General features: G+C 45.0%; 1 protein-coding gene across 3 annotated transcripts in view; it reads right to left on the bottom strand.

The window, feature by feature from the left end:
* Positions 1–2,906, bottom strand: part of DYM (dymeclin) — a 540,520-nt gene extending 537,614 nt beyond the window's left edge. For 2 of the 3 annotated variants that reach the window (XM_074279349.1, XM_074279351.1), the window contains exon 1: positions 2,575–2,906. The gene's annotated coding sequence lies outside the window, so the exon portion shown is untranslated. The remainder of the gene's footprint in view (positions 1–2,574) is intronic. The other variant, XM_074279350.1, reaches the window with a different exon arrangement.
* Positions 2,907–8,280: the final 5,374 nt, after the last annotated feature.

Here is an 8,280-nt window from a genome sequence, read left to right on the forward strand (position 1 = left end):
GCTTGAAAGGTCTATGATAAGTATCTGACTCATATAGAAAATTCATATTGAGAATCAATTAAGAAAGAAAGATAGATGGGGAGAGGCTGGATCATAAGGATCCTTGAAAGCCACATTGGAATTTTGAAACTTTTCTTGGCTCAGAAGTCTCCATTGGTCTCAAGAGAGTCATGTAATGAAACCAATGTTTTGGAAAGATTAATCTGATAGCTCTACTTATGATGGACTAGAGGAGAAAGAGACTGGTGATGACACCTCACCTGCACTGCAAGAAGAACAAAGTGGAAAGAATCGAGGTGAAGGATATTGGATAAAGGAAGAATTACTAGCAACAAACATTCAGACAAAACTGAAGGGGAAAAGAAGCTTTCTGGTAAGAAGATGAACATTGAAATTGACTACTGAAACCATGGAACTAAATTCCTGGAGATTTTTAAGAGGAAGACAGACCTGTGAACTAGAAAATACAGTCCTATCAGGAAGCAAAGCACTGAGCTGAATGACTTTTTAAGGCTCTTTTCTTTTTCTTTTTTTCCATTTATTAAAGTTCTGCTATGTGTCAGACACTACACTAAGCAACGCAGTACAAGCACTAAGAATACAGAATAGATATCAGGTGAATAAATACAAACAAAATAGTTGGGTACAAGATAGGCAGTACAAGAAAGTAGAGATCGGGAAGGTAGCACTGAGTTTTATTTATCTTAAAAGAGAAGAGGTAAACTATGAGGGCTATATTCTGGAAATCATAGTTTAGAGTAAATTTAGTGTTAACATTTACGTAGGAAGGAATTTAGTTCCTAATTCTGCCACTTATTAGACTTTGGCCCGTCTCTTCACCTCTCTGAGAGTCAGTTACTTCATCTTGAAAATGAGTTGTTAAGATCTTTTCACCTTTGGGAGTCAGTGAATTCTCTCCCTGCCAAAAAAGCAAAGAAGCTGATGCCCATTTTTCTACTTGGCTTTTCAGGATCAATGAAATCCTCAATTAGGCTAACTCAGGTCAGCTAAGGAGAACTGAAAAACTTGCTGTGGATGTCTCTTATCTCCATCACCCTACTTTACACAACTTATCTTATCCCTCCTGTCTCATCTCTAGTATGGAGGCTATCATATCTCCTAAGTGGTCGCCATGTTCCACAGAGGAGCCAGGCTACCCGCGCCAAACATTCTGCCACAAAGACATGTGGCAGCCCAAACGACAGGAATCACACTATCGTAATTTCAAGAATGCGCACATAGCAACGCTATATACATTCAAAATGTGTAAATCTCATCCTTTCTTATAAAATGTTTCACAAAATAAAACTACCTTTACTGGCTTTGGCGATCCCATTCCTACTCACATGAAAAGATGACACCATTACAAAACAGGACTGAAAGAAATCATCTACAATACTTCTCTCTAGACCCAACTGTGGAGGAAAGGACATTAAACAACGTATACAAGTAGCCTGCTGTTCATTATCATCTAATAGAGAGAGAAACAACCAACGTTTAAGGTAGCAATGCGCCAGGTCTCTTTCTCTCCAGGGCTTTTCCTTCACACCTAGGACTACTAACGGGAGCGAAGTTCTTGCCCTCCTCTTACAGATGTAAACAAAATGGAACAATAAGGTTAGCGGGACCAACTGGAAAGACTGGGAAATCATGAGATGAAATATTTTCCTCTGGAGAATTTATACCATCTCCTCATCTAATACTCAATGGATTGCACATTCTATGCAAATCTATTTTTAATATTGCTAACAACTTATTTTCTGTTCTCCAAGGTTGTCCCGGACCAATCAGATGGATTCTCTGCATCCAGATCAGCCGCCGTAGCCTCGACAATTTTACAAGCCCCCGCGGCACTTTAATATTACTGGTTTAGTTTCCCTCAATTCCGTGCCCATACCCCCGTAACCACTGCATCCTCTACTGAATACGAGGCATATCCGTTACTTTCTCCATCTCCATCCTGAGCTCCCCTCAATTCCAAAAGCTGTCCCTCCTTTCTCCAAATAACCCCCACACCTCTCATAGTTGGGATTCTCCCGCACCTCGGAACGCTCTTCTATCACCCTTCAATCACCCTTCTGAGCTCCGCCCCTCTCTCTCCTACTTTATAAACTCCTGTCACTGCCTTTCCCACTCATTTCAGAGCAGCAGCCCCCCACCTACTCTCCTCCTTCGCTCTCCCGCTCCCCCGTCTGACGACTCATCCCAAGCAGTCTTCAAACCGCCCAATGCACCCAGGTCCCTTCAGCACTAATTCAGTCCCTCTCCCTTTTCCTTACAGCTCTCCTCAGTCCACGACCCCGGGAGCCAACGTCAGTCCTTTCAGCCCATCCAGTCCCGCTTCTATCATCCCTCCACATCTGCCTCCTCGCGGACTTCCTCCATCCGTCTCTGTCTCCTCGGCACCCTCCCCCTCCATCCGCCTCCTCCGGGCCACCCTCCTTCCACATCTGCCTCCTCGGGACTCGGGCTCAGCCCTGCCCGCTTCTTCCCCCTCCCCCCCGCGCCCCGCTGGCGGGGTGACAGGTCCCGGATCCCGCAGGCTCCGCCGCCACCGCCGTGTTCCCTCCTCACCTGACTCGGGTGCGTCCCGCCAGCCGCACCGCGGGCTGAGAAGGGTAGTTGAGTTAGAGGCCGCCGACGCCACCGCCGGCCCGAGGAGGCGCGCGCCTGCTCAGTCCTCCATCTTTCCACGTAGCCCGGCTCCCTCTCGCAGCCCGCCCGCCTGCCTGCGTCCACCCGTCCTGTCCCTCTCTCCTAAGGTCTCGGTTTCTCCGTGGGGAAGGGGGCGGGCCGAGCGGAGGGAGGTGACGACGCGGACAAACTGCCGGAGAGGCTTTGGTAGGCGGGGCTTGGGGTGTCACGTGGGCGAAGCGCCGAGCTCCGCTCTCTGTGCCCTGGAGGATGCTGGGAAATGGAGTCCGCTTGGGAAGGTAGCCACGTGTGCGTGGCACCTGTCATAGGATCCCAGGACCACAGATGACTAGGAACGAACAGCTGCGTGCCGGTTGATGTTAATCATCCGGTTCTTGGCGGGTGCCTTCCTTTTCACTTTTCCGTTTCATCTGCACTATTAACCTTGTCTCCATCCCATTCTTAAGTCTGCACAATCAACAAAGCTGTAAATGAAACCCCATTTGTAGTTTGCCGATTTCCCTGTTACGAATGCCTAGAAACCACAACGAGCTGGAGGCGTAGGAGCTTACTCCCTCCCTCCCTCCGCACCCCCCCCAGCAAGAGCCCTCAAAAGCCAAACTGGACCCGTTTCTCACTTTACAATGGAAGAAAACGGAACCCACAAAGGCCAAGTGAATTTCCTAACCAAATCTTCAGGAAGTGGAAGTTCTGAATCTGGAGGGAACGAGATCTAGATTCAATGTCACCCAAATGACGAGGAAAGCTAGCCCCTGAGTGACGGATGGGTGATGGGCTTAATATGCAGATGAACCACACATGTTGTGGGAGCGGGGTGGATAAAAATCGATGCTAGCCATTTTTAAATATTTTAAAATTCCACAGGGCACGCTCTTCTACCTGTTTCCTCCTCTATAAAAAGAGAGCAAAAAAAAAGTCCCCTGGATTGGGAGAACGTGATTTGGGATCTCAGCTCCGCCAGTGAACCACAGTCACTTAGTTACGTTGATTATTAATTACTCAAAAAGTCCGTCTCTTGGGTTTTTCATTGGTAACTGTGGAGACAACCATTTCAGGGTCGGAAGCTAGAATGTGAGTGAGACAACTTTTAATCAAAGACCACCAGTGAAACTTAGAAATGATTCTCAGTTTATTTGCTGTGCAATAGACATTCGTCACTTTATATTCAGATAGCTTTTGTTTAACGTGCCACCCGTTTGCCCTCCTGTACCTATGCAATACTATATTCTTCCTAACCTTTTCATCCTCCTCAAATCTCCTAGGGTTCCCCTCCTCCCATTCTCTCCGCTGATAGATGCTGCGCCATTCTGATTTTTATTTTGGTTGGTTGGATCAACTTGCAACACTCATAACATTTGAGAAGTTTGCTAAAAATGATACCAGTGTTTCTTCCAGTTTCATCTCAACTATGATACCTAAATATTTTAGATGTTTATCAAAGGTCTTTTATTGGGAAGAAAGTAAGTGTATGGGGGCAGCTAGGTGATCAGCCCTGAAGTCAGGAGGACCCGAGTTCAATATAATCTCAGACACTTAACACTTCCTAGCTGTGTCACCCTGGGCAAGTCACTTAACCCCAGCCTCAGGGGGAAAAAAGAAAAGAAAAGAAGTGTATGGAATATATGGGTGACATTTATGAGTAATGTTTGCTCTAAACAAACTTGGAAAGCTTCGTTGATGCAATTTTTGGATCAACTAAAAGCATGACTTGAAATCTCTGAATGCCTTGGTTCTCAGTATTATCATTCTTTTTAAATTTATTTATTAAAATATGTAGGTTTAGGACTTTTGTTGTATATCATAAATTTGTAGGTGACAATCAAAACAGCAACATTATTTCCTCTATCTTTGTTCAGTAAAGAAGGTGAATGATGGAAACAATCTAAAACTGTCTTAGCTGAGCATAATTACTGATATGATAAGATGGCTACTAACTTAACAGAGGACAGGATATAGTTAAAATGGATCACCAAGATGGGGAAAAGAGAGAGTACCTAGTACAAGGGAAGGTGGCTTGGGAGAGAATTGAAGGGGCTCAAGGTATTGAAGAGGGCGAATGAAGAGGGTGGTAAACTCTGGGCAAAGATGGGTCAGTGGTTCTTTTCTGGTTGGCTGTCTCTCTATTTCTCCTACTCCCTCCAAAGTACCAAGGCCGGATTCATAGTGAATGAATTTGCTTACTCAATGCTGTGATAAAATAAAAATCTTTATTGATTAGAAAAGCGACGCCTCAGCTAGGTGGCGCAATGGATAGAGCACCAGCCCTGAATTCTGGAGGCCCTGAGTTCAAATTTGGTCTCAGATACTTAACACTTCCTAGCTGTGTGACCCTGGGCAAGTCACTTAACCCCAGCCTCCCCCCCCCCAAAAAAAAAAAAAAAAAAGATATTAAAAAAAAAAGAAAAGGGATGCCTCACAGAGTCAGAGAGCAAAGGTTTCTAAGTAGGAAGCCTAGTGCAAGGAATAGAATTTTGGAGGTTCATTTTATACACAAACAGGATCATAAAAGAGTTTGTATTTGCAAAGGATTCTTCTGCTTCCTTCAGATATAGAGAAGTTTGCATAAGAAAGAAGTTCCTCAGGAGGTTTGTAAATCCTTTGAAGTTTGTATAAGAAAGGAATTTCTCTTGAGGATGTAAGATTCTGTTAATCATTTATGTCTTGGGCTATCTACTTCGACCTCTTCAGTATTAGAAGCTAAGGTGCCAATGAAGAGTAGAATTTTATAAGGGAAAAGGGAGAGGAGAACATAGAGCTGATACATTTGTGAGTGATAGCATGATCGAGTGTGTGATCATCTTTGTGTATGACTTCAGTGGGATACAGGAAGTGATGAGGGGAGCCTGAAACTGAAGGGGGAACCCCAAAACTCTCTGAAACTCCTTCAAGGAGAAAGTCTCCTTGAATTCTGACCTCTGTAAAAGACCTCACCCAAGGGAAACAGGACAAACAGCTTCATTCTGTTATCCTGAGAGATGGGCACCACCTCACTGACAACACTCACTACTGATTAAGCTCCCTATTGAGGTGAAGATCAGCCCAGGGACACTCATTCAATTCCAAGATTTTCTAGTCTGATTCTAGCCCAGACTGCACCCAGCCCTCATTAAGAGCTGCTCCAGCTTCTAGCCATAAAATGAGCCAACTTGGGGCTAAGTCCTTGCAGAGGACCTAACATGCCATGCCATGTTATGCCAAGGAATCTCTTTTCCTGGCATAGCAGCAATCCTCTGCCCGCTGAAATTATATTCTCTTTCAGCATTACCTTCTCTTTATCTTCCTCACCTATTCCTTAACGAGACTTTATACCTCTCTGTTGGGATTTCTTTTCTAGAAACTTTACTTCTGTGTCAGGACCTTGCCAACAAGGAATCCAGTCTTTCTATTCATGCATAGCAAAGGCTGACTTCCCAATGCCAATAATAAACTTCTTTTACTTCACCATTTGGTTCTCTGACCGAACAGAACCCCAAAATCTGGATAAGGTAAAAAAAAAAAATAAAGTCTTTCTTTTTGTTGCCTATTCTATAGCTAAGACACTCAAACTTTGAATCGTCAGACAATTCTTGCTCAGGGAGCATTTTGTCCTTCTCCTTCTCTAGAGAAGGATGAGGAGCTGTAGAATCAAGAACACTAACTTTTTTTTTCCTAGAAAAAATGAGGCAGAAACCAAGGAATTCAGTCTTTCTAATGAAGGCTGACTTCCCATTTGGTGGCCCATTCACAGGTTTTTTTTCTGAATGAGGTAAGTACATCACCCCACCCTTTCTATAGCTGGGGGGAAGGAAGGGGAGAACAGCTCAAACTCCCCAGGGCATAGTTGAGCTGTCTGGGGCCTTGCACCTGTGCAAGGTTGTCTTTTGGGGACTCGAACAGACAACTTCTGTGGGTTGACAAATAGTCCTCTTACTGAGGAGAGCTTTTGTCACATCTTTCTCTCTGTTAGGGATGCCTATAGAGAATGAAAATATTATAGCACTGGGAAAGCTTGGGACCTGGGGCCTGTGGCAAGAATGGGACAGTTTATTTCCTCTATCCCAAAAGATTCTGATGAGGAAACCCCAAAACTCTTACAATCTCCTTGGACTCTGCCTCAGGGAGGGGACTCCACCCTAAATACAAAGTTTTCATCTTTGTTATCTGGTTCAGTCCAGAAACCCATTGAATTCTATTCAAATTCTAACCCTGGCTGAAACCCAGCACAGAGCCAATCTGGGAATTCATCCACAAGCCCCTTTAGCTTGCAGCCAGTCCCCTATTATAAAAGAGCCAAGCTGAAGTCCTCTCTTTGCAGAGATCCCAAACAGGGCAGCCTTATGCCTGCCGCGTCAAAGGATTTCTGTCCATTGGAACCAACCCTGGCTCTGGTGTCCTCCTCTCTTTACCTAACACCTTTTAACCTTACTTCCAAACCCCATAATAAACCTCTTTTAACTCTGTATCCTTGCACAAATCCAAAGAGGTTGCAGGGGAGCTCCATTTGACTTCCTATACCCCAAACCTGCCACGACCTCAATTAAACCTAATTTCATTTAGGTACTCCTTATCTAGTTCTCATCAATTTAACTTTACTAAACTAAAGTTTGTCTCTTAAAAAAGCAGAGACATACTGCTTGAGAAAAACCCCAAAATTTAAAAGCTTAAAATTATGTTTAGAATAGCAGAAAAGGACTCAGACTCCCTCCACCCAGCAGACCTCTAAAGACAAAGAAGCCTTTGCATCTCTATGCACTCCTAAAGTGCCTTTTTTCTCTCAAATCCTGGAATTGATTTTGACCTCTGCCTTCAGGTGAATGGGCTGGTGGAGACACTCCTAGAGTACCTTTATTCTGGGGCCCCACCCAACTTTTTCAGAGGTCCAATTTTGAGCCCTCAAGTTTCTCCCACTCTGCTGTTACAAACTGTTGGCTCTTTAACTCTATCTCTCTCACCTGAACTAAAACCTGAGACTTCCAGCTTTTTTTTTCTTCTCCTCGGGGCAACTTCTGCCTCCTGGATAAAACACTCAGAGCAGAGGTATCTCTTTAATGCAAATCCCTCCCAGACTGAGGCTGGGAACCCCAGACTTTCCTGATCTAGGTGTCATGGAAACTATCCAAGGAGACTCCCCAGTTCCTGTCCTGAGTTCGAGCAGGAGGAACATTGGAGGGACTACCTTTCCAGCGAACACCTGGTGGCTGCTAGGTACAGGAATCGAGCTATCCCCCCAATGTCCTGCCCTCTGGCAGAAATTTGGGGCTTGGTCAAGTTCTCCCTTGCTCCACCAGCTGAACACCTGATGGCCCCTGGGTGGGGCTTCTTCACTCTCACTCTGGACCTCTGGTCTCTCCCACCCCTCCCCCATAGAGTGGGGATAGTAGGGGGGAGGGGTGCTCAGGAGCTGTCTTGAGATCTCCCCTCTGCCTAAGCCAGTTTGGTGATTTTATGGTGAGACCCAACTCTTTCTCCGACTTTCAAAGGAATTTTTTTTTTTTTAAAGCACAAACTTTTAGTTACAGTTCAAAGACTTGAAGAAGCTTAACTGCATTCTTATCTTGATCTGCAGCCCTGGCCGGCAGGCATGCCCATCCTCCAGACCCTGACTCACAGCAGCTGTGTACTTTGCTGGGTTTGCCATCCTGCCTT

Source organism: Sminthopsis crassicaudata, chromosome 1 (assembly GCF_048593235.1).
Source record: "Sminthopsis crassicaudata isolate SCR6 chromosome 1, ASM4859323v1, whole genome shotgun sequence".
Classification (NCBI taxonomy): domain Eukaryota; kingdom Metazoa; phylum Chordata; class Mammalia; order Dasyuromorphia; family Dasyuridae; genus Sminthopsis; species Sminthopsis crassicaudata.